We start from the raw sequence: 26,005 nt of genomic DNA, 5'->3' as shown, positions 1-26,005 counted from the left end.
AGAAGAGGGTTGAGGGACCAAATGGCCTCCTCCTCTTCCTCTGTCCAATGACAAATATCTTGCTATCACTCTCTGTGTCTTGGTCTGTGCCTCTCTCATTGTCTCTCTTTCTGTCTGTCTGACTGTCTGCCTCTCTCTCCTCTCTCAAATATCTGTGGAAATCCACAAACATTAGTCAGCCATTTTAGGCTGGTTCACGGTGGCCATTTTATGTTTCCACAACACTGGGACATTTCTTCCAGAGACCGACTCCTCACCAATGTGAGGGTAGTGCTCAAATTGTGACAGAGACACAGACATGGAGACACTGAGACACACAGAACTAGAAAGGAATTAATCAATCCCTTTTGCCCAATAATTTGCCCTCCACTGTGATTAGGCTGGGTGGCCTGTAATTACTCAGTCTGTTACTTTCTCCCTTGTTAATCAACATTACAACATATGCAGTCCTCCAGTCCTCTGGCAGCACGACTGTAATCAGAGAGGATTGGAAAATGCTTGTCAGAGCCTCTGATATTTCCTCCCTTGCACCTCTAAACAGTCTGAGCCTGTTGAATTATCAGCTTTCAAAGATGCTAAACCCCTGAATATTTGCTCTCTCACTGTTTATCCCATTCGATATTTCAAACCCCTCCTCATTGACTACAGTATCAGCCTCGTCCCCTCTTTTGTGAAGACAGCCGATATGTATTCATCAAGAACCATGCCCGCATCTTCCGCCTCCACAGTTAGGAAAAAGGAGGAGAGACGATATAAAGCAAAGGATAGAATTCTAAAGGAGGTGCAGGTACAGGCACATCTGGGGGTATTTGTGCTCCAATCACTGAAGGTGGCAGGGCAGGTTCAGAAAGTGGTTAAACGGCAGAAGAGGTCCTGAGATTATAAATACAGACTTTGAATAGAAAAGCAAGGAAAATGTGACCTTTGTAAATCGCTGGTTTGCCTTCAACTGGAGCATTGTCCAATTCTGGACACCGTACTTCAGGAAGAATGTGGCGGCATTAGAGAGGGTGCAGAAAAGATTCACAAGAATGGTTCCAGGGATGAGGGGCTTCAGTTACGTGGATAGATTGGAGAGGCTGGGGTTGTTCGCTGTGTCTCTCTCTGCCTTCCTCTCTCTATCTCTCCCTCCTGCTATCTCTGACACAAAGAGGGAGACAGAGGGAAAGAGGCTTAGATATGCAGGCAGAGAGAGGGCTGTGGAGAGAGACAAGGTTGGAGACAGACAGATTGTTGGGGTGGACTGAAAGGGAGAATGTAAGATATATTCATTTGATGTAATCCTTCACTGCTGTGTACGCAAACAGAGAAAGATAGGTATGTGGAGTGAAATATTGGTCGAGTGGGAGAAATGTGGATGAAGTTGGGACCCAGGCGGTGAGTTTTGATGACCAGGAAGGAAAACGTTCCATTGTAAACATCCAGCAAGGTATTCCACCATGGAATCCATCACACCCTCATGATATTGGTGTGCAAATCTTGTAATCTATGCCCATGGTTATCGACCCCTCTGTTATGGGAAATGGGTCCTTCCTATCCACTCTATCCAGGCCCGACATTAGTTTGTACACCTCAATTAAATCTTCCCTTCAACTGTCTCTGTTCCAAAGAAAACAATTCCAGCCGATCCAACCTTTCCTCATAGTTAAAATTCTCCATTCCTTGCAACATCCTCTGTAAATCTCCTCTGTCCCCTCCCTAGTATGATCACATCCTTCCTGTAATGTGGTGACCAGAACTGTACACAGTACTCTAGCTGTGGTCGAACTAGTGTTTTATACAGTTCTAGCATAACCTCCCTGCTCTTATATTCTCTCCATCAGCCAATAAAGGAAAGTATTCCGAAAGCCTTCTTAACCACCTTCTCCACCTGTCCTGTTACACTCTGGAATCAGTGGACATTCACTGCAAGGCCCCTCTGTTCCCAGACAGAGCGATTGTTCAGTGAGATTGAAAGAGCAAATGTAAAACATAATAATTTGATGTAATCCTTCACTGCAGTAGACACAGACATACGAGCAAGAGGCATGGAGTGTGAAACATCGGGGTAGAGGGAGAAAAATAGATTGAGATGTTAACAAATTGGAAAGGAGTGATAGGGACTGAGAGAGAGGTAATCACTGGTAAACTCTCTTGCTGGTAACTCTCTCCATCTCTATCTCTCTCTTCCCCACTCCTCTACTCTCTGAAACACTATTTACTCTGTTACTCATTTTCCAAGTCTATCTCTCTACTTTTCTCCCTCTGTCTCTATCTCCCTCTGTACACTATCTCAATCTCTCACTCTTGCTCTCAGGATGGGAAGAGAGAGAAAGAGAGGCAGAGAAAGGGTGTTGCAGCCAGTGAGAGATGAGGAGAAAGAGACAGAGGAACAGTGAGTCTGGCATTCATAGATGGATCTTTATTCCGTATCTAACCCCGTGGGTACATGCCCTGTGAGTATTCGATGGTGACAGTCTCGGACCGGGGGAGACTGTCTAAAAATCAAAAATTAGTCAAAAGCCCTTCAAAGATGAAAGTTAGAAACACATCTACGTTCAAAGAGTGGGAGAAGTTGGGAACTGTCTTCCACAAATGTCCCCTCCCAATCTCTGCAATCTCCTCCAGCTCCACAGTCCACCAATATCTGTGATCCTCTAATTCTGTCCTCTTGACCATCCTCAATTTGAATTGTTCCAACATTGGTCGCCGTGCCCTCAAACTGCTAAGACCCTAATTCTGGAATTCCTTTCCTAAACCTCCCCGTCTCACTAACTCTCTTTCCTCTTTGAAGAGACTCCCTCAAACCAACCTGTTTGACCAAATTTTTGTTCGTCTAGTGTAATATCCCCTTCAGTGACTCGGTGTCAACTTTTTATTTGCCTTATTTATTTGTTGGATGTGTGCATTACAGGCCAGTCCAGCATTTATTACCCATTCCTAATTGCCCTTGAGAAGGTGGTGTTGAGCCTCCTTCTTGAACCGCTGCAGTCCATGTGGGGTAGGTACACCCACAGTGCTGTTAGGAAGGGAGTTCCAGGATTTTGACCCAGTAACAGTGAAGGAATGGTGATATAGTTTCAAGTTAGGATGGTGTGTGACTTCAGTTGTTGTGTGCGGACAGTATTTTCAGTGCGCAGTCCATTTATAATTGTAATTATTTATTTTTTTCACGTGGTTACATGTAAAGTTTCTCCTACAATCTGCCTGCCTCCCCGTATCTCCTCACTCTTTCTGCCCGTCTCTCCCTCCTTCTCCAAAGCCACTGCTTTACTCTGTATGTAAACTCACACTGTACCTGCCCTGGGAGATCTCATTATGGTGCTTAGGTAATGAGTTATAAAGTTACAGCATAACCTCCCTGCTCTAAAATACTTTAACAGCCTTATTGGGAATCTCACTGCAGCTTGAAAATATGAAACACTGATCAAACATTCATCCCTAAAACACTGACATTAACCTCCAAAAACAGGACTGGTGGATAATGAGGATTGTTAATGATTGTTACAACTTGTCTCATCTTCTCTCTGTCTCTCCCTCTCATGTCTGTTTCATCCCATCTTTCTCTCTCTCTCTCTCTCTCTCTCCCTCGCTCTCCCCCTCTTTCTCTGCCTCTTTCCATGACTCTGACTCTAAGGCCATCTCTCTCTCCTTGGACAGAAATGTTTTTATCCATTTCTTGTTTAATTTTGAACCTGTAAATCTTGCCCTTGCTGGGAACGTCACTGCAGTTTGAAAATATAAAACACTGATCAACACTCGCCCCATAAACTCTCACACTAAACCCCCAATACAGGACTGTGCAGATAATGGAGATTGTTCCTGAGGTTCTGTCAAGCTCCCCTCCCCCACTGTATCCCATTTCCCCTGCTTCTCAAGATTGTCAGTGTTTAATTTTTTTTTTTCATTAATATTAAATGTCACTTCAGTTTGAAAATATCAATCACTGATCCAACACTTGCCCCCAGAACACTCACACTAAACCCCTGATCTTTCCTTTCAGAATTAGTTCTTACACGCAGCCAGTTTTACTTTTTAATTCTATCTTTTTTCAACATTTTCGATGTAAAGTTTTTGCAGTAACCTCGCTCTCCCTCTCTCTCTCTGTGAGTCTCTCCCTCTGTCTCTGTTTCTCCCTCAGTTTGTCTCTCTTCCTCTCTCTCTCTCTGTCCCTTTCTCCCTCTGCATCTGTCTGTCTCCCTCTGCATCTGCTTGCCTCCCTTTCCGTCTGTCTCACTCTGCATTTGCCTCCCTCCCTTTCTGTCTCTCTCCCTCTGTCTCTGTTTCTCCTTTTTTCTCTATCATTCTAGCTCTGTCTCTCTCTCTCCCTCTTTCTCTGTCCCACTCTTTCTGTTTCTCTGACTGCCTGTGTCACACTCCCTCCATCTCTCTGTCCCTCTGTGCATGGACAGCAATGCGTTGAGCCATTTGTTTGGTTAATTTTGAATCTTTAACTTTTGCTTTTGTTGGGAATGTCAATGCAGTTTGAAAATATCAAACACTCATCCAACACTTTTCCTTAAAACACTCACATTAAACCCCAAATACCGGACTGGGCAGACAATGGTGATTGTTACTGGGGTTCCGTCAAGGTCTCTTTTCACTATCTCTTCTGTCTCTCACTGTCTTCCACTTTGTCCCTCTCTCTCCATTTCCCCAATAGTTTTCGTATCGCTCTTCTCCTCTTTTGTTCATCGCCCCCAACTTTACAAATGGAGAGGGTGCTCCTTCCACATTATAAGTAAAGATGGAGCACCCTCCACTTTATGCATAGAGAGGGAGCTCCCTCCACTTTATACAGAGAGAGGGAGCTCCCTCCACTTTATACAGAGAGAGGGAGCTCCCTCCACATTTTACAGAGAGAAGGAGCTCCCTCCACTTTGGACAGAGAGAGGGAGCTCCCTCCACTTTATACATAAAGAGGGAGCTCCCTCCACTTTATACGGAGAGGCGGAGATCCCTCTACTTTGTACACAGAAAGGGAGCTCCCTCTGTTTTATGTAGCTGACGTGGTGGGATTTGAACCCCTGTCACCAGGCCATCAGGTTGGGCCTCCGGATTCCAAGACCAGTGATATTATCACTACCCTGCTGCCTCCCAAATGGATGCAAACAGTGTCTGTCCTGTAATATCACTCACAGTGGTTTCTGGGCTGTAACCCTGAACATGGTCCCGAATCAGAGACTCAAAGTTCACGTTTTAACTGGGAAAAGGCAGGAACAGAGTGAAACGGGATCGCTTTTGTCCCTGGATTCAGTGTCCACTGCAGACAGATCAGTTACATTTACAACAGAAAAGCTAGGAGTGAACAAGGTCAATACAATAATATGGAAAATGTCAATGACGCCTCTCATAATTGCCATCCGTCCAGTATGAGTACAGATTTCAGGTTTATTCCGAGAGAGGTCTTACTCTGAAAATGTCATTGACATTGAAATGATTGTGTTTTATCCACCACATTATTTACATCAGAGTCAAAGCTGCTGATGTAATGTGTTTGTTCAGGATACTGTAACTAATAACAATGATCAGGGGTATAACCATGTCAGTGGAAATTTATCCCCTGTATAAATCTGGACCCATTGGAATGGATCAGCTCAGAGTGCCTGGTAGAGCTGTGGATTCCAGGCTAACAGAAGACTCTGCTTCTCACAGAAATGGAATATCCAGTAATGTATCAGATAGAAGACATTTACTACCCTGTACTTGCAGCAATTGGAGTTCCTGGTAAGCAGTATCTCAGCTGTTAATGGTGTCAATCAATGTTAACTGTGCTGTTGGTATTATTTCTCACTGTGTGTGTTACACAACCGCCTGTTCTTTACCAGCAATTTACTGATGGAATCTCCTCATTGTCCACTCTTTCATTCTTGCAGGCATTGTATCATGTCTTTAATGGTATTGGTTTCGGTAGCCGTTGCATTCTTACTGGATTATTCTGTGTAGCAAATGCTTTTGAATGAGGTGTTTTCGTTAAGATCAAAAATCAAACCATCAGGAATTTTTTACAGTTTCATGATGAGGACCAAATCCGTCCTGGTTTATTTATATGAAACTTTATATTTTGGTGATCAATAATGGGACATCTCACAGTCTCAGTGTCACAAGGGGAAAGCACAATGTCCTCCTTCCCCAATAACATGGCTCAATTTAACTGGGATTTCAATGTATTTATTGATTATCAATGTTATCAAATTTTATTTTATTCTGTATGTGTCTGACGCTGCTTCAGAAGTTTGGCTACTGAACTGAGTTTGCTGCTGACACTTTCACTTCTCCTTCTCTGCTTCACTGTGGACCTTCACTGTCACTGGACTACATTGGAAAATAGAAAGTATTGATGTGATGTTTTACTGGTTTTCACTCTATCAGTTTGAATCAAGAGTCTTTCCATTTATCTGCAGATTATCAGCTGCAGCGCTGATGTTGGTGTTTTATTAATGAAACAATCCCACATTCTAACGGATTACTTTATAATTCCAGGAGAAGGAATCTTAATGATTGTGAGGTTTGTCTGGAAGTCGCTTTCGATCCTGTTTAATCCATGTATAGTAGATGAAGTGAAGAGTGTAGGTGAACAGGTGGAGACTTGAGTGTTCTGTAGAGACATTAAATTATTCACAGAGGTTTCACCATTGAACAAACTGACTCTGAGAATAGAATCATTGAACCTGGGGCTGGTGAACAGAACACAGACGCAGAATGTTAGGAATAAATCAAATGTGAAAAGTAGCATTAGCTAACAGTTTGAAGGGTGTGAGTACTCCGGAGAGATAGGGAAGGAGAAAAGGAGCAGGGAGAATGAAACAGAGGGAAAGAGATCAGCAGAAGTAAAGAGAAAGAAGCAGAAGTGTGAATAATTCACCATCATAAAGTGCTGGAATGTCCAGAACAATTAGTGAGAGAAACTGTGAGTTGAAGTTGTCTGTTGTCAGATTGTGTTCATTTTCCTGTTGGACTTGATCCTCTGTGTTGATTTCTGTCAGGTCCTCATTTTGTTTTGTTGGAAGTTTCAATTCCTTACTTAGTGACTGAATAAACAGAATAGAATCAGTTCATCACTGATGGTAATTCATTATTTAAATACTGCACTTAGAAATCTCTGTGACCACTGAATTCAATAAAGAGCGAGGCTGATATCAGAAATATATTTAAATTTATATTTAATATCCTGTACAAACTAAATATATTGACGATATTGTAGAAACAATGAACGGTTCTCCAACACCAATAACCACAGGGGTTATTGTTTGAATGTATGAATTGAGTTGTATTACTGGGATCTATAGATTAGATTTTCTCTAACACTTGGCTGCAGTCTCTCCCTGTGAATCTCAGCCTCTCCTCTCACTGTATTGAATCCTCAGTCTCCTCATCCATTGCTTCATTTTATCCACTTTCCCAAACCATCTGCTCCAGTCTCCCCTCCTGCTCTAACATGTCCTTTCCCTGGAATTTGGAAGGTTGTGGGGTGATTTGATGAACGTTTTCAAGATAATAAGGGAAACTGAACGGGTGGACACAGAGTAGCAATTCCCACTGGCTGCGCAGTCAGAAATTTGGGGGCATAGTCTAAAAATCTAAACGCATTATAAAAACCTTTTGGAGTGAAATGAAGGAACACTTCAACACACCAGGTGTGGGATCAGTTTGGAACTCTCTTCCAGAAACAGCAATTGATGCTGAGACACTTGTTAGTTTTTAAATCTGAGTTTGATCGATTTTTGTTAACCAAAGGTATTAAGGGGCAAAGATAGGTACATGGAGTTAGATCACACATCAGCCATGAGCTCATTGAATGACAGAAGAGGGTTGAGGGGCCAAATGGCCTCCTCCTCTTCTGTCCAGTGACAAATATCTTGCTATCACTGCCTGTGTCTTGGTCTCTGTCTCTCTCTTTGTCTCTCTTTCGGTCTGTCTGTCTCCCTCTCCTCTCTCAAACATCTGTGGAAATCCACAAACATTAGTCAGCCATTTTAGTCTGGTTCTTGGTGGCCATTTTATGTTACCACAACACTGGGACATTTATTCCAGAAACCGACTCCTCACAAATGTAAGGGTGGTGCTCAAATTGTGACAGAGACACAGACATGGAGACAGTGAGACACACATGTACTAGAAAGGAATTAATCATTCCCTTGTGCCCAATAAGTTTCCCTCCACTGTGATTCGACTGGGTGGCCTGTAATTACTCAGTCTATTACTTTCACCCTTGTTGATCAACATTTCAACATACGCAGTCCTCCAGTCCTCTGGCAGCACGACTATAACCAGAGAGGATTGGAAAATGATGGTCGGAGCCTCTGCTATTTCCTCCCTTGCACCTCTTAACAGTCTGAGCCTGGTGAAATATCAGCTTTCAAAGATGCTAAAGCCCTGAATATTTCCTCTCTCACTATTATCTCATTCAATACTTCAAATCCCTCCTCATTGACTACAATATCTGTGTCGTCCCCTCTTTTGTGAGGACAGCCGTTATGTATTCATCAAGAACCATGCCCGCATCTTCCGCCTCCACTATTAGGAAAAAGGAGGAGAGACGATATAAAGTAAAGGATAGAATTCTAAAGGAGGTGCCTTGACAGAAACATCTGGGGGGTATTTGAGCACAATCACTGAAGGTGGCAGGGCAGGATCAGAAAGTGGTTAAACGGAATAAGGGGTCCTGAAATTATAAATAGAGTCATTGAATACAAAAGCAAGGAAAATATGACCTTTGTAAAACGCTGGTTTGCCTTCAACTGGAGCATTGTCCAATTCTGGACACCGTACTTTAGGAAGAATGTGGGGGCATTAGAGAGGGTGCAGAAAAGAGTCACAAGAATGGTTCCAGGGATGAGGGACTTCAGTTACGTGGATAGATTGGGCGGCACAGTATCGCAGTTGTTCGCACTGCAGCCTCACAGCTCCAGGTGGGGTACTGGACACTGCCTGTGTGGTGTTTGTAAGTTCTCCCTGTGTCTGCGGGTGCTCCGGTTTCCTCCCACATGCCAAAGACTTGCAGGTTGATAGGTTAATGGGCCATTATAAAATTGCACCTAGTATAGTTCGGTGGTAGGGAAATAGAGGGACAGGTGGGGATGTAGCAGGAATGTGGGATTAGTGTAGGATTAGTATAAATGGGAGGTTGATGGTCGGCACAGACTCGGTGGGCCGAAGGGCCTGTTTCAGTGCTGTATCCCTGAATTGAACTAAACTAAAGCTGGGGTTGTTCTCTGTGTCTCTCTCTGCCTCTCCCTCCTGCTATCTCTGACACGAAGAGGGAGACAGAGGGAGAGAGCCTTAGATATGCAGGCAGAGAGAGGGCTGTTGAGAGGTACAAGGTTGGAGACAGATAGATTGTTGGGGTGGATTGAAAGGGAGAATGTAAGATATATTCATTTGATGTAATCCTTCACTGCTGTGTACGGAAACAGAGAAAGATAGCTATGCAGAGTGAAATATTGGTCGAGTGGGAGAAATGTGGATGAAGTTGGGGCCCAGGCGGCCAGTTTTGATGATCAGGAAGGAAAACGCTCCATTGTAAATATCCAGCAAGGTATTCAACCATGGAAGCCATCACACCCTCACGATATTGGTGTGGAAATCTTGTAATCTATGCCCGTGGTTATTGACCACTCTGTTAAGGGAAATGGGTCCTTCCGATCCACTCTATCTAGGCATGTCATTATTTTATGCACCTCAATTAAATCTTCCCTTCAACCTTCACTGTTCCAAAGAAAACAATTCCAGCCTATCCAATCTTTACTCATAGTTAAAATTCTCCATTCCTGACAACATCCTCTGTAAATCTCCTCTGTACCTTCTCTTGTGTGATCACATCATTCCTGTAATGTGGTGACCAGAACTGTACACAGTCCGCTAGCTGTGGTCTAACTAATGTTTTATCCAGTTCTAGCATAACCTCCCTGCTCTTATATTCTCTACATCGGCCAAGAAAGGGTAGTATTCCGTAATCCTTCTTAACCACCTTATCCACCTGTCCTGTGACCCTCAGGAATCAGCGGACAGTCACTCCAAGGCCCCTCTGTTCCCAGACAGAGCGATTGTTCGCTTCGATTGAAAGAGTAAATGTGAAACATAGTTTGATGTAATCCTTCACTGCAGTATACACAGACATACGAGCGAGAGGCATGGAGTGTGAAACATCGGGTGAAAGGGAGCAAAATAGATTGAGATGGTAACAAATTGGAAAGGAGTGATAGGGACGGAGAGAGAGGTAATCTCTGGTAAACTCTCTTGCTGGTAATCTCTCTCCATCTCTATCTCTCTCTTCCCCTCTGTTCTACTCGCTGAACCCCTATTTCTTCTCTCTGTTACTCACTTTCCAAGTCTATCTCTCCCATTTCTCTCTCTATCTCCCTCTGCACACAATCTCAATCTCTCCCTCTTGCTCTCAGGATAGGAAGAGGGAGAAAGAGAGGCAGGGAAAGGGTGTTGCAGGCAGTGAGAGATGAGGAGAAAGAGATAGAGGAACAGTGAGTCTGGCGTTGATAGATGGATCTTTACTCTGTATCTGACCCCGTGCGTACTGCCCTGTGAGTATTCAATGGGGACAGTCTCGGACGGGAGGGAATGTCTGAAAATCAAACATTAGTCGAAAGCCCTTTCAAAGATGAAATTTAGAAACACTTCTGCATACAAGTGTGGTAGAAGATTGGAACTGTCTTCCACAAATGACCCCACCCGATCTCTGCTATCCCCAATTTGAATTTTTCCAACATTGGTGGCCGTCCCTTCAAGCTGCCAAGGCCCTAACTCTGGAATTCATTTCCTAAACCTCTCCGTCTCACTAATTCTCTTACCGACTTGAAGACACTCCCTCAAACCAACCTCTTTGACCACGTTTTTGTTCGTCTCGTCTATTATCTCCTTCAGTGACTCGGTGTCAACTTGTTATTTGCCTCATTTATTTGTTGGATGTGTGCGTTACAGGCCAGGACAGCATTTATTACCCATTCCTAATTGCCCTTGAAAAGGTGGTGTTGAGCCTCCTTCTTGAACCACTGCAGTCCATGTGGAGTAGGTACACCCACAGTTCTGTTAGGAAGGGAGTTCCAGGATTTTAACCAAGTGACAGTGACGGAATGGCGATATAGTTTCAAGTTGGGATGGTGTTTGACTTTACTTGTTGTGTGTGGAAAGTATTTTCAGTGCGCAGTCCATTTATAATTGTAATTATTTATTTTTTTCACGTGGTTAGATGTAAAGTTTCTCCGACATTCGGACTGCCTCCCCGTATCTCCTCACTCTTTCTGCCAGTCTCTCCCTTCTTCTCTAAATCCACTGCTTTACTCTGTATCTAAACTCACACTTTACCTGCCCTGGGAGGTCTCATTATGGTGCTTAAGCAATGAGTTATACACTTCCAGCATAACCTCCCTGCTCTTATATACTTTAACAGCCTTGTTGGGAATGTCACTGCAGTTTGAAAATATGAAACACTGATCCAACATTCACCCCTAAAACACCCACACCAGCCTCCAAAAACAGGATTGGGCAGATAATGAGGATTGTTAATGATTGTTACAACTTGTCTCATCCTCTCTCTGTCTCTCCCTCTCATGTCAATTTCTTCCCATCTTTCGCTCTCTCTCTCTCTCCCTTGTCCTCTCCCTCTTTCTCTGCCTCTTTCCATGACTCTGTCTCTAACACCATCTCTCTCTCCTTGGACAGAAATGTTTTTATTCATTTCTTGGTTAATTTTGAACCTGTAAATCTTGCCCTTGCTGTGAACGTCACTGCAGTTTGAAAATATCAAACACTGATCAACACTCGCCCCCTAAACTCTCACACTAAACCCCCAATACAGGACTGTGCAGATAATGGGGATTGTTACTGAGATTCTGTCAAAGTCCCCTCACACACTGTATCCCATTTCCCCTGCTTCTAAAGTTTGTCAGTGTTTAATACTATTTTTTTCAATAATATTAAATGTCACTTCAATTTGAAAATATCAATCACTGATCCAACACTTGCCCCCAAAACACTCACACTAAACCCCTTATCTTTTCTTTCAGAATTAGTTCGTACACACAGCCAGTTTTACTTTTTAATTCTATCTTTTTTCAACATTACTGGATGTAAAGTTTTTCCGATAATCTCGCTCTCCCTCTCTCTCTCTCTCTCTGTCTCTCCTTCTGTCTCTGTTTCTCCCTCTGTTTGTCTCTCTCCCTCTCTCTCTGTCTGTCCCTTTCTCCCTCTGCATCTGTCTCTCTCCCTCTGCATCTGTCTCCCTCGCTTTCTCCCTGTGTCGCTCCCTCTGCATCTGCCTGCCTCCCTTTCTGTCTGTCTCACTCTGCATTTGCCTGCCTCTCTTTCTGTCTCTCTCCCTCTGTCTCTGTTTCTCCTTTTTGTTTCTATCATGCGAGCTCTGTCTCTCTCTCTCTTCCTTTCTCTGTCCCACTCTTTCTGTGTCTCTGTCCGTCTGTGTTTCACTCCCTCCATCTCTCCGTCCCTCTGCACATGGACAGCAATTGCTTCAAGCCATTGGTTTGGTTAATTTTGAATCTTTAACTCTTGCTTTTGTTGGGAATATCACTGCAGTTTGAAAACATCAAACACTGATCTAACACTCATCCCGAAAACCCTCACATTAAACCCCCAATACCGACTGGGCAGACAATGGGGATTGTTACTGGGGTTCCGTTAAGCTCTCATTTCACTATCTCTTCTGTCTCTCACTGTCTTCCACTTTGTCCCTCTCTCTCCATTTCCCCATTTGTTTTCGTTTCCCTCTCTCCTCTTTCCTTCACCGCCCCCAACTTTATAAATAAAGAGGGAGCTCCCTCCACTTTCTACAAAGAGAGGGCGCTCTCTCTACTTTATCCATAGAGAGGGAGCTCCCTCAACTTTATCCAAAGAGAGGGAGCTCCCTCCACTTTATACAAAGAGAGGGCGCTCTCTTTACTTTACACATAGAGACGGAGCTCCCTCGACTTTATACATAGAGAGGGAGCTCCCTCCACCTTCTACATAGAGAGGGCGCTCCCTCTACTTTATACATAGAGAGGGAGCTCCCTCGACTTCAAACATAGAATTAGAATTAGAACATTACAGCGCAGTACAGGCCCTTCGGCCCTCGATGTTGAGCCGACCATCTGACCTACACTATTCCATTTTCATCCATCTGTCTATCCAATGACCACTTAAATGCCCTTAAAGTTGGCGAGTCTACTACTGTTGCAGGCAGGGCGTTCCACGCCCCTACTACTCTCTGCGTAAAGAAACTACCTCTGACATCTGTCCTATATCTTTCACCCCTCAACTTAAAGCTGTGTCCCCTCGTGTTTGCCATCATCATCCGAGGAAAAAGACTCTCACTATCCACCCTATCTAACCCTCTGATTATCTTATATGTCTCTATTAAGTCACCTCTCCTCCTCCTTCTCTCGAACGAAAACAACCCCAAGTCCCTCAGCCTTTCCTCGTAAGACCTTCCTTCCATACCAGGCAACATCCTAGTAAATCTCCTCTGCACCCTTTCCAAAGCTTCCAGATCCTTCCTATAATGCGGTGACCAGAACTGCAAGCAATACTCAAGGTGCGGCCTCACCAGAGTTTTGTGCAGCTGCATCATGACCTCGTGGCTCCGAAACGCGATCCCTCTACTAATAAAAGCTAACACACCATATGCCTTCTGAACAGCCCTATTAACCTGGGTAGCAACCTTCAGGGATTTATGTACCTGGACACCAAGATCTCTCTGCTCATCTACACTACCAAGAATCTTCCCATTAGCCCAGTACTCTGCATTGCTGTTACTCCTTCCAAAGTGAATCACCTCACACTTCTCCGCATTAAACTCCATTTGCCATCTCTCAGCCCAGCTCTGCAGCCTATCTATGTCCCTCTGAGCCCTACAACACCCTTCGACACTATCCACAACTCCACCGACCTTCGTGTCATCCGCAAATTTACTAACCCACCCTTCTACACCCTCATCCAGGTCATTTATAAAAATGACAAACAGCTGTGGCCCCAAAACAGAACCTTGCGGTACACCACGAGTAACTAAACTCCAGGATGAACATTTGCCATCAACCACCACCCTCTGTCTTCTTTCAGCTAGCCAATTTCTGATCCAAAGCTCTAAATCACCTTCAACCCCATACTTCCGTATTTTCTGCAATAGCCTACCGTGGGGAACCTTATCAAACGCCTTACTGAAATCCATATACACCACATCCACGGCTTTACCCTCATCCACCTGTTTGGTCACCTTCTCGAAAAACTCAATAAGGTTTGTGAGGCACGACCTACCTTTCACAAAACCGTGCTGACTATCGCAAATGAACTTATTCTTTTCAAGATGATTATAAATCCTATCTCTTATCACCTTTTCCAACATTTTACCCACAACCGAAGTAAGGCTCACAGGTCTATAATTACCAGGGCTGTCTCTACTCCCCTTCTTGAACAAGGGGACAACATTTGCTATCCTCCAGTCTTCCGGCACTACTCCTGTCGACAATGACGACATAAAGATCGACAACAACGGCTGTACAATCTCCTCCCGGCTTCCCAGAGAATCCTGGGATAAATCCCATCTGGCTTAGAGGACTTATCTATTTTCACTCTTTCCAAAATTGCTAACACCTCCTCCTTGTGAATCTCAATCCCATCTAGCCGAGTAGGCTGTATCTCAGTAATCTCCTCGGCAACATTTTCTTTCTTCCTGTAAATACTGACGAAAAATATTCATTTAACGCTTCCCCTATCTCCTCTGATTCCGCACACAACTTTCCACTACTATCCTTGATTGGCCCTGTTCTAACTCTTATCATACTTTTATTCCTGATATACCTGTACAAAGCCTTAGGGTTTTCTTTGATCCTATCCGCCAATGACTTCTCGTGTCCTCTCCTTGCTCTTCTTAGCCCTCCCTTTAGATCGTTCCTGGCTAGCTTGTAACTCTCAAGCGCCCTAACTGAGCCTTCACGTCTCATCCTAACATAAGCCGCCCTCTTCCTCTTGACAAGAGTTTCAACTTCTTGAGTAAACCACGGCTCCCTCGCTCGACAATTTGCTCCCTGCCTGACAGGTACATACTTATCAAGGACACGCATTAGCTGCTCCTTGAATAAGCTCCACATTTCGTTTGTGCCCATCCCCTGCAGTTTCCTTCCCCATCCTACACATCCTAAATCTTGCCTAATCGCGTCATAATTTCCTTTCCCCCAGCTATAATTCTTGCCCTGCTGCATATACCTGTCCCTGCCCATCGCTAAGGTAAACCTAACCGAATTGTGATCACTATCGCCAAAGTGCTCACCTACATCTAAATCGAACACCTGGCCTGGTTCATTACCCAGTACCAAATCCAATGTGGCATCGCGCCTGGTTGGCCTGTCTACATACTGTGTCAGAAAACCCTCCTGCACACACTGGACAAAAACTGACCCATCTAAAGTACTCGAACTATAGTATTTCCAGTCAATATTTGGAAAGTTAAAGTCCCCCATAACTACCCTGTTACTCTCGCTCCTGTCGAGAATCATCTTCGCTATCCTTTCCTCTACATCTCTGGAACTATTCGGAGGTCTATAGAAAACTCCCAACAGGGTGACCTCTCCTCTCCTGTTTCTAACCTCGGCCCATACTACCTCAGTAGACGAGTCCTCAAACGTCCTTTCTGCCGCTGTAATACTTTCCTTGATTAACAATGCCACCCCCCCCCCCCCTTTTACCCTCTTCTCTGTTCTTACTGAAACATCTAAATCCCGGAACCTGCAACATCCATTCCTGCCCCTGCTCTACCCATGTCTCCGAAATGGCCACAACATCAGGATCCCAGGTACCAACCCATGCTGCAAGTTCACCCACCTTATTCCGGATGCTCCTGGCGTTGAAGTAGACACACTTTAAACCAGGTTCTTGCTTGCCAGTGCCCTCTTGCGTCCCTGTAACCTTATCCCCTACCTCACTACTCTCAACAGCCTTTACACTGGAACTACAATTTAGGTTCCCATTCCCCTGCTGATTTAGTTTAAACCCCCCCGTAGAGCACTAACAAATCTCCCCCCCCAGGATATTGGTACCCCTCTGGTTCAGGTGAAGACCATCCTGTTTGTAGAAGTCCCACCTACCCCAGAAAGAGCCCCAATTATCCAGGAAACCAAAACCCTCCCTCCTACACCATCCCTGCAGCCACGTGTTCAACTCCTCTCTCTCCCTATTCTTCTCTTCGCTATCACGTGGCACGGGCAACAACCCAGAGATGACAACTCTGGTTGTTCTCGCTCTAAGCTTCCACCCTAGCTCCCTGAATTTCTGCCTTAAATCCCCATCTCTCTTCCTACCTATGTCGTTGGTGCCTATGTGGACAACGACTTGGGGGTGCTCCCCCTCCCCCTTAAGGATCCCCAAAACACGATCAGAGACATCACGTACCCTGGCACCTGGGAGGCAACACACCAACCGTGAGTCTCTCTCGTTCCCACAGAACCTCCTATCTGTTCCCCTAACTATGGAGTCCCTAATGACTAATGCTCTGCTCCTCTCCCCCTTTCCCTTCTGAGCAACAGGAACAGACTCTGTGCCAGAGACGTGCACCCCATTGCTTACCCCTGGTAAGTCGTCCCCCCCAACAGTATCCAAAACGGTATACCTGTTGTTGAGGGAAACGGCCACAGGGGATCCCTGCACTGCCTGCTGGTTTCCTTTCCTTCCCCTGACGGTAACCCATCTACCTACTTCTTTTACCTGAGGTGTGGCTGCCTCCCTATAACTCCTGTCAATAATCCCCTCCGCCTCCCGAATGATCCGAAGTTCATCCAGCTCCTGCTCCAGTTCCCTTACGCGGTCTGCGAGGAAATGGGGCTGGGTGCACTTCCCGCAGATGCAGTCAGCAGGGACACTCTTGGCGAACCCTACCTCCCACATTCTGCAGGGGGAACATTCAACTGCCTTTACCTCCATTCCCACTATTCTAGATTCCCAACAAATCTACTGAAAAACCAAACGAAATAAAAAAGTCAAAACTTGTTCGCTTAGCAATCCGACGGACTGAACTGTTTAAATAAAAAGCTTACCTTCTCAACACACGAGAGGGCACATAGAGAGGGCACTCCCTCTGCTTTATACAGAGCGAGGGAGCTCCCTCTACTTTATTCATATAGAGGGCGCTTCCTCCACTTTACACATAGAGAGGGCGCTTCCTCCACTTTATAAATAGAGAGGGAGCTCCTTCAACTTTATAGCTGGAGAGCGAGCTCCCTCTACTTTATACACAGAAAGGGAGCTCCCTCTGGTTTATATAGTTGCCGTGGTGGGATTTGAACCCCTGTCCCCAGGCCATCAGATTGGGACTCTGGATTACGTGACCAGTGATATTATCACTACCCAACTGCCTCCCAAATGGATGCGTACAGTGTGTGTCCCGTAATATCACTCACAGTAGTTTCTGGGCTGTAACCCTGAACATGGTCCCGAATCAGAGATTCAAAGTTCACATTTTAACTGGGAAAAGGCAGGAACAGAGTGAAACGGGATTGCTTTTGTCCCTGGATTCAGTGTCCACTGCAGACAGATCAGTTACATTTACAATAGAAATGCCAGGAGTGAACAAGGTCAATACAATAATCTGGAAAATGTAAATGACGCCTCTCATAATTGAAGCATCCATCCAGTATGAGTACAGATTTCAGGTTTATTCCCGAGAGAGGTCTTACTCAGAAAATGTCATTGACATTGAAATAATTGTGTTTTATCCATCACATTATTTACATCAGAGACAAAGCTGCTGATGTAATGTGTTTGTTCAGGTGAGTGTAACTAACAGCAATGATCAGGGGTATAACCGTGTCAGTGGAGACTTATCCCCTGTATAAATCAGGACCCATTGAAATGGCTCAGTGTGCCTGCTGGAGCTGTGGATTCCAGGCTCACAGAAGATTCTGCTTCTCACAGGAATAGGATATCCAGTAATGCATCAGATGGAAGGCATTTACTATCCGGTGCTGGCAGCAATTGGAGTTGCTGGAAAGCAGTATCTCAGCTGTTAACGGTGTAAATCGATGTTAACTGTGCTGCTGTACTCGGTATTATTTCTCACTGTGTGTGTTTCACAGCCACCTTTTCTTTTCAAGCAATTTACTGATGGAATCTCCTTATTGTCCACTGTTTCATTCTTGCAGGAACTGTATTATGTATTAAATGGTATTGTTTTAAGTAAATGTGGCTTTGTTGTTGGATTATTCTGTGTATTGAATGTATTTGAAAGAGATGTTTCAGTTAGGATCGATAATCAGACCATCAGGAGTTTTGAACATTTTCATGATGTGGATCTAACCGGTCCTGGAATATTTTTATGATTTTTTTTCAGTGATTGCTAATGAGACATCTCACAGTCTCAGTGTTACAAGGGAACAGAACAATGTACTCCCTCCACAATAACATGGCTCAGTTTAACTGGGATTTCAATGTGTTTATTGATTATCAATCACTGTTATCAAATATTATTTCATTCTGTGTGCCTGACGCTGCTTCAGAAGTCTGGCTACTGAACTGAGTTTGCTGCTGACACTTTCACTTCTCCTTCTCTGTTTCACTGTGGACCTTCACTGTCACTGGACTACATTGTAAAATAGAAAGTATTGATGTGATGTTTTACTGGTTTTCACTCCATCAGTTGGAATCAAGAGTCTTCCCATTTATCTGTCGATTATCAGCTGCAGCGCTGATGTTGGTGTTTTATTAATGAAACAATTCCACATTCTAACAGATTGCTTTCTAATTCCAGGAGAAGGAATTTCAATGATTGTGAGGTTTGTCTGGAAGTAGCTTTCGATCCTGTTTATTCCATGTATTGTAGATGAAGTGAAGAGTGCAGGTGAACAGGTGTGGATTTGAGTGTTCTGTAGATACATTAAATTATTAACAGAGGTTTCACCATTGAACAAACTGACTCTGAGAATAGAATCATTGAACCTGGGGCTGGTGAACAGAACACAGATGCAGAATGTTTGGAATAAATCATATGTGAAAATCAGCATTAATTAACAATTTACAGGGTGTGAGTACTCCAGAGAGAGAGGGAAGGAGAAAAGAAGCAGGAAGAACGAAACCGACGGGAAAAGAAAAGCAGAAGTAAAGAGAAAGAGAAAGAAGCAGCAGTGTAAATAATTCACTATCATAAAGTGATGGAATGTCCAGAACAATTAGTGAGAGAAACTGTGAGGTGAAGTTGTCTGTTGTCAGATTGTGTTCATTTTCCTGTTGGACTTGATCCTCTGTGTTGATTTCTGTCAGGTCCTCATTTTGTTTTGTGGAAAGCTCCTATTCCTCACTTAGTGACTGAATAAACAGAATAAAATCAGTTCATCACTGATTGTAGTTCATTATTTAAATACTGCACTTTAAAATCTCTGTGACTACTGAATTCAATAAAGAGCGAGGCTGATATCAGAAATATATTTACAATTATATTTAATAGCCTGTACAAACTAAATATATTGACTATATTGTATAAACAATGAACTGTTCTCCAACACCAATAACCACAGGGATTATTGTTTGAATGTATTAATTGAGTTGTATTGCTGGGATCTATAGATTAGATTTCCTCTAACACTCTGCTGCAGTCTCTCCCTGTGAATCTCAGCCTCTCCTCTCACTGTATTGAATCCGCAGTCTCCTCATCCATTGCTTCAGTTTATCCATTTTCCCAACCATCTGCTCCAGTCTCCCCTTCTGCTCCTACATGTCCTTTCCCTGGAATTTAGAAGGTTGTGGGGTGACTTGATGAATGTTTTCAAGATAATAAGGGAAACTGAACGGGTGGACAGAGAGTAACAATTCCCACTGGCTGCGGAATCAGGAACCTGGAGGCATAGCCTAAAACTCTAAACTCAGTCTAAAAACCTTTCAGGGGTGAAATGAAGAAACACTTCAACACACCAGGTGTGGTATCAGTTTGGAACTCTCTTCCACAAACAGCAATTGATGCTGAGACACTTGTTAGTTTTTAAATCTGAGATTGATAGATTTTTGTTAACCAAAGGTATTAAGGGGCAAAGATAGGTACATGGAGTTAGATCACACATCAGCTATGAGCTCATTGAATGACAGAAGAGGGCTGAGAGGCCAAATGGCCTCCTCCTCTTCCTCTGTCCAATGACAAATATCTTGCTATCACTCTCTGTGTCTTGGACTGTGTCTGTCTCCTTGTCTCGCTTTCTGTCTGTCTGTCTGTCTCTCTCTCCTCTCTCAAATATCTGTGGAAATCCACAAACATTAGTCAGCCATTTTAGGCTGGTTCTCGGTGGCCATTTTATGTGACCACAACACTGGGACATTTATTCCAGAGACGGACTCCTCAACCAATGTTAGGGTAGTAACCAAATTGTGACAGAGACACAGACATGGAGACACTGAGACACACAGTACTAGAAAGGAATTAATCATTCCATTCTTCCCAAGAAATTGCCCTCCACTGTGATTACGCTGGGTGGCCTGTAATTACTCAGTCTATTATTTTCTCCCTTGTTAATCAATAGTACAACATACACAGTCCTCCAGTCCTCTGGCAGCATGACGATAACCAGAGAAGATTGGAAAATGATGGTCAGATCCACAGATAGCTCCTCCCTTGCACCTCTTAACAGCCTGAGCCTGGTGAATTATCAGCTTTCAAAGATGCTAAACCCCTTAATATTTCCTCTCTCACTGTTTATCCCATTCAATATTTCAAACCCCTCCTCATTGACGACGATGTCTGTGTCCCCTCTTTTGTGAAGACAGTGGCTATGTATTCATTAAGAACCATGCCCGCATCTTTCGCCTCCACGATTAGGAAAAAGGAGGAGAGACGCTATAAAGTAAAAGATAGAAATCTAAAGGAGATGCAGGTACAGAAGCATCTGGGGGGTATTTGTGCACCAATCACTGAAGGTGGCAGGGCAGGTTCAAAAAGTGGTAAAACGGCAGAAGGGGTCCTGAGATTATAAATAGAGACATTGAATACAAAAGCAAGGAAATTATGACCTTGGTAAAACGCTGGTTTTCCTTCAACTGGAGCTTTGTCCAATTCTGGACACCGTACTTCAGGAAGAATGTGAATGAAGAATGGAAGAATGAAGAATTAGAGAGGGTGCAAAAAAGATTCACAAGAATGGTTCCAGGGATGAGGGACTTCAGTTACGTGGATAGATTGGAGAAGCTGGGGTTGTTCTCTGTGTCTCTCTCTGTCTCTCCCTCCTGCTATCTCTGACACTAAGAGGGAGACAGAGGGAGAGAGGCTTAGATATGCAGATAGAAAGAGTGCTGTTGAAAGGGACAATGTTGGAGAGAGAGAGATTGTTGGGGTGGATTGAAAGGCACAATGTAAGATCTATTTATTCAATGTATTCACTGTTGTGTACGCAAACAGAGAAAGATAGGGATGCAGAGTTAAATATAGGTAGAGTGGGAGATATGTGGATGAAGTTGGGGCCCAGGCGGCCAGTTGTGATGATCAGGAAGGAAATCGCTCCATTGTAAACATCCAGCCAGGTATTCCACCATGGAAGCCATCGCACCCACATGATATTGGTGTGGAATTCTTGTAATCTATGCCCATGGTTATTGACCCCTCTGTTAAGGGAAATGGGTCCTTCCTATCCATTCTATCTAGGCCCGTCATTATTTTATACACCTCAATTAACTCTTCCCTTCAACCTTCTTTGTTCCAAAGAAAACAATTCCAGCCTATCCAATCTTTACTCATAGTTAAATTTCTCAATTCCTGACAAAATCCTCTGTAAATGTCCTCCGTACCCTCTCTGGTGTGAACACATCCTTCCTGTAATGTGGTGACCAGAACAGCACACAGTACTCTACCTGTGGTCTAACTAGTGTTTTATACAGTTCTAGCATAACCTCCCTGCTCTTCTATTCTCTACATCGGCCAATAAAGGAAAGAGTTCCGAAGAAGGGTCACTGTCCCGAAACGTTAACTCTGCTTCTCTTTTCGCAGATGCTGCCAGACCTGCTGAGTGGTTCCAGCATTTCTTGTTTTTATTTTAAAGTATTCCGTAAGCCTTCTTAACCACCTGTCCTTTTACCCTCATGAATCAGTGGACAGTCACTGCAAGGCCCCTCTGTTCCCAGACAGAGCGATTGTTCGGTTAGATTGAAAGAGCAAATGTAAAACATAATAATTTGATGTAATCTTTCACTGCCGTATACACAGACATACGAGCGAGAGGCATGGAGTGTGAAATTTCGGGGTAGAGGGAGAAAAATAGATGGAGATCGTAACAAATTGGAAAGGAGTGATCGGCACAGAGAGTTTTAGTTTCAGTTTTAGAGATACAGCACTGAAACAGGCCCTTCGGCCCACCGAGTCTGTGCCGACCATCAACCAACCATTTTATACTCATCATACACGAATCCCATATTCCTGCCACATCCCCACCTGTCCCTATATTTCCCGACCACCTACCTAAACCATTTGCAATTTATAATGGCCAATTTAACGACCAACCTGCAAGTCTTTTCGCTTGTGGGAGGAAACCGGAGCACCCTTAGAAAATCCACGCAGACACAGGGAGATCTTCCAAACTCCGCACAGGCAGTACCCAGAATTGAACCCGGGTCGCTGGAGCTGTCAGGCTGCGGTGCTAACCACTGCGAAACTGTGCCGCCCGAAAGAGAGAGAGGTAAGCTCTGGTAAACTATCTTGCTGGTAATCTCTCTCCATGTCTATCTCTCGCTTCCCGTCTCTTCGACACTCTGAAACCCTATTTCATCTCTCTGTTACTCACTTTCCAAGTCTATCTCTCTCTGCTCGCTCTCTATCTCCCTCTGGACACTATCTCAATCTCTCCCTCTTGCTCTCAGGATGGGAAGAGGGAGAAAGAGAGGCAGAGAAAGGGCGTCGTTGGCAGTGAGAGATGAGGAGAAAGATACAGAGGAACAGTGAGTCTGGCATTGGTAGATAGATATTTAGAATTAGAATTAGAATATTACAGCGCAGTACAGGCCCTTCGGCCCTCGATGTTGCGCCGATCATCTGACCTACACTATTCCATTTACATCCATATGTCTATCCAATGACCACTTAAATGCCCTTAAAGTTGGCGAGTCTACTACTGTTGCAGGCAGGGCGTTCCACGCCCCTACTACTCTCTGCGTAAAGAAACTACCTCTGACATCTGAACTATATCTTTCACCCCTCAACTTAAAGCCATGTCCCCTCGTGTTTGCCATCCTCATCCGAGGAAAAAGACTCTCACTATCCACCCTATCTAACCCTCTGATTATCTTGTATGTCTCTATTAAGTCACCTCTCCTCCTCCTTCTCTCTAACGAAAACAACCCCAAGTCCCTCAGCCTTTCCTCGTAAGACCTTCCTTCCATACCAGGCAACATCCTAGTAAATCTCCTCTGCACCCTTTCCAAAGCTTCGACATCCTTCCTATAATGCGGTGACCAGAACTGCACGCAATGCTCCAGGTGCGGCCTCACCAGAGTTTTGTACAGCTGCATCATGACCCCGTGGCTCTGAAACTCGATCCCCCTACTAATAAAGGCTAACACACCATATGCCTTCTTAACAGCCCTATTAACCTGGGTAGCAACTTTCAGGGATTTATGTACCTGGATACCAAGATCTCTCTGCTCATCTACACTACCAAGAATCTTCCCATTAGCCCAGTACTCTGCATTGCTGTTACTCCTTCCAAAGTGAATCACCTCACACTTCTCCGCATTAAACTCCATTTGCCATCTCTCAGCCCAGCTCTGCAGCCTAGCTATGTCCCTCTGTACCCTACAACACCCTTCGACACTATCCACAACTCCACCGACCTTCGTGTCATCCGCAAATTTACTAACCCACCCTTCTACACCCTCATCCAGGTCGTTTATAAAAATGACAAACAGCAGTGGCCCCAAAACAGAACCTTGCGGTACACCACTAGTAACTAAACTCCAGGATGAACATTTGCCATCAACCACCACCCTCTGTCTTCTTTCAGCTAGCCAATTTCTGATCCAAAGCTCTAAATCACCTTCAACCCCATACTTGCGTATTTTCTGCAATAGCCTACCGTGGGGAACCTTATCAAACGCCTTACTGGAATCCATATACACCACATCCACGGCTTTACCCTCATCCACCTGTTTGGTCACCTTCTCGAAAAACTCAATAAGGTTTGTGAGGCACGACCTACCTTTCACAAAACCGTGCTGACTATCGCAAATGAACTTATTCTTTTCAAGATGATTATAAATCCTGTCTCTTATAACCTTTTCCAACATTTTACCCACAACCGAAGTAAGGCTCACAGGTCTATAATTACCAGGGCTGTCTCTACTCCCCTTCTTGAACAAGGGGACAACATTTGCTATCCTCCAGTCCTCCGGCACTACTCCTGTCGACAATGACGACTTGAAGATCAACAACAACGGCTCTGCAATCTCCTCCCTGGCTTCCCAGAGAATCCTAGGATAAATCCCATCTGGCCCAGGGGACTTATCTATTTTCACTCTTTCCAAAATTGCTAACACCTCCTCCTTGTGAATCTCAATCCCATCTAGCCTAGTAGGCTGTATCTCAGTAATCTCCTCGGCAACATTTTCTTTCTCTACTGTAAATACTGACGAAAAATATTCATTTAACGCTTCCCCTATCTCCTCTGATTCCGCACACAACTTCCCACTACTATCCTTGATTGGCCCTGTTCTAACTCTTATCATTCGTTTATTCCTGATATACCTATAGAAAGCCTTAGGGTTTTCTTTGATCCTATCCGCCAATGACTTCTCGTGTCCTCTCCTTGCTCTTCTTAGCCCTCCCTTTAGATCCTTCCTGGCTAGCTTGTAACTCTCAAGCGCCCTAACTGAGCCTTCACGTCTCATCCTAACATAAGCCGCCCTCTTCCTCTTGACAAGCGCTTCAACTTCTTGAGTAAACCACGGCTCCCTTGCTCGACAACTTCCTCCCTGCCTGACAGGTACATACTTATCAAGGACACGCATTAGCTGCTCCTTGAATAAGCTCCACATTTCGTTTGTGCCCATCCCCTGCAGTTTCCTTCCCCATCCTACACATCCTAAATCTTGCCTAATCGCGTCATAATTTCCTATCCCCCAGCTATAATTCTTGCCCTGCGGTATATACCTGTCCCTGCCCATCGCTAAGGTAAACCTAACCGAATTGTGATCACTATCGCCAAAGTGCTCACCTACATCTAAATCGAACACCTGGCCGGGTTCATTACCCAGTACCAAATCCAATGTGGCATCGCCCCTGGTTGGCCTGTCCACATACTGTGTCAGAAAACCCTCCTGCACACACTGGACAAAAACAGACCCATCTAAAGTACTCGAACTATAGTATTTCCAGTCAATATTTGGAAAGTTAAAGTCCCCCATAACCACTACCCTGTTACTCTCGCTCCTGTCGAGAATCATCTTCGCTATCCTTTCCTCTACATCTCTGGAACTATTCGGAGGTCTATAGAAAACTCCCAACAGGGTGACCTCTCCTCTCCTGTTTCTAACCTCGGCCCATACTACCTCAGTAGACGAGTCCTCAAACGTCCTTTCTGCCGCTGTAATACTTTCCTTGATTAACAATGCCACCCCCCCCCCCTCTTTTACCCTCTTCTCTGTTCTTTCTGAAACATCTAAATCCCGGAACCTGCAACATCCATTCCTGCCCCTGCTCTACCCATGTCTCCGAAATGGCCACAACATCAGGATCCCAGGTACCAACCCATGCTGCAAGCTCACCCACCTTATTCCGGATGCTCCTGGCGTTGAAGTAGACACACTTTAAACCAAGTTCTTGCTTGCCAGTGCCCTCTTGCGTCCCTGGAACCTTATCCCCTACCTCACTACTCTCAACAGCCTGTACACTGGCACTGCAATTTAGGTTCCCATTCCCCTGCTGATTTAGTTTAAACCCCCCCGAAGAGCACTAACAAATCTCCCCCCCAGGATATTGGTACCCCTCTGGTTCAGGTGAAGACCATCCTGTTTGTAGAGGTCCCACCTACCCCAGAAAGAGCCCCAATTATCCAGGAAACCAAAACCCTCC

Source organism: Heterodontus francisci, chromosome 21, assembly GCF_036365525.1.
Source record: "Heterodontus francisci isolate sHetFra1 chromosome 21, sHetFra1.hap1, whole genome shotgun sequence".
In the NCBI taxonomy this organism is placed as follows: domain Eukaryota; kingdom Metazoa; phylum Chordata; class Chondrichthyes; order Heterodontiformes; family Heterodontidae; genus Heterodontus; species Heterodontus francisci.
Note: the sequence above shows the minus strand (reverse complement) of the source record.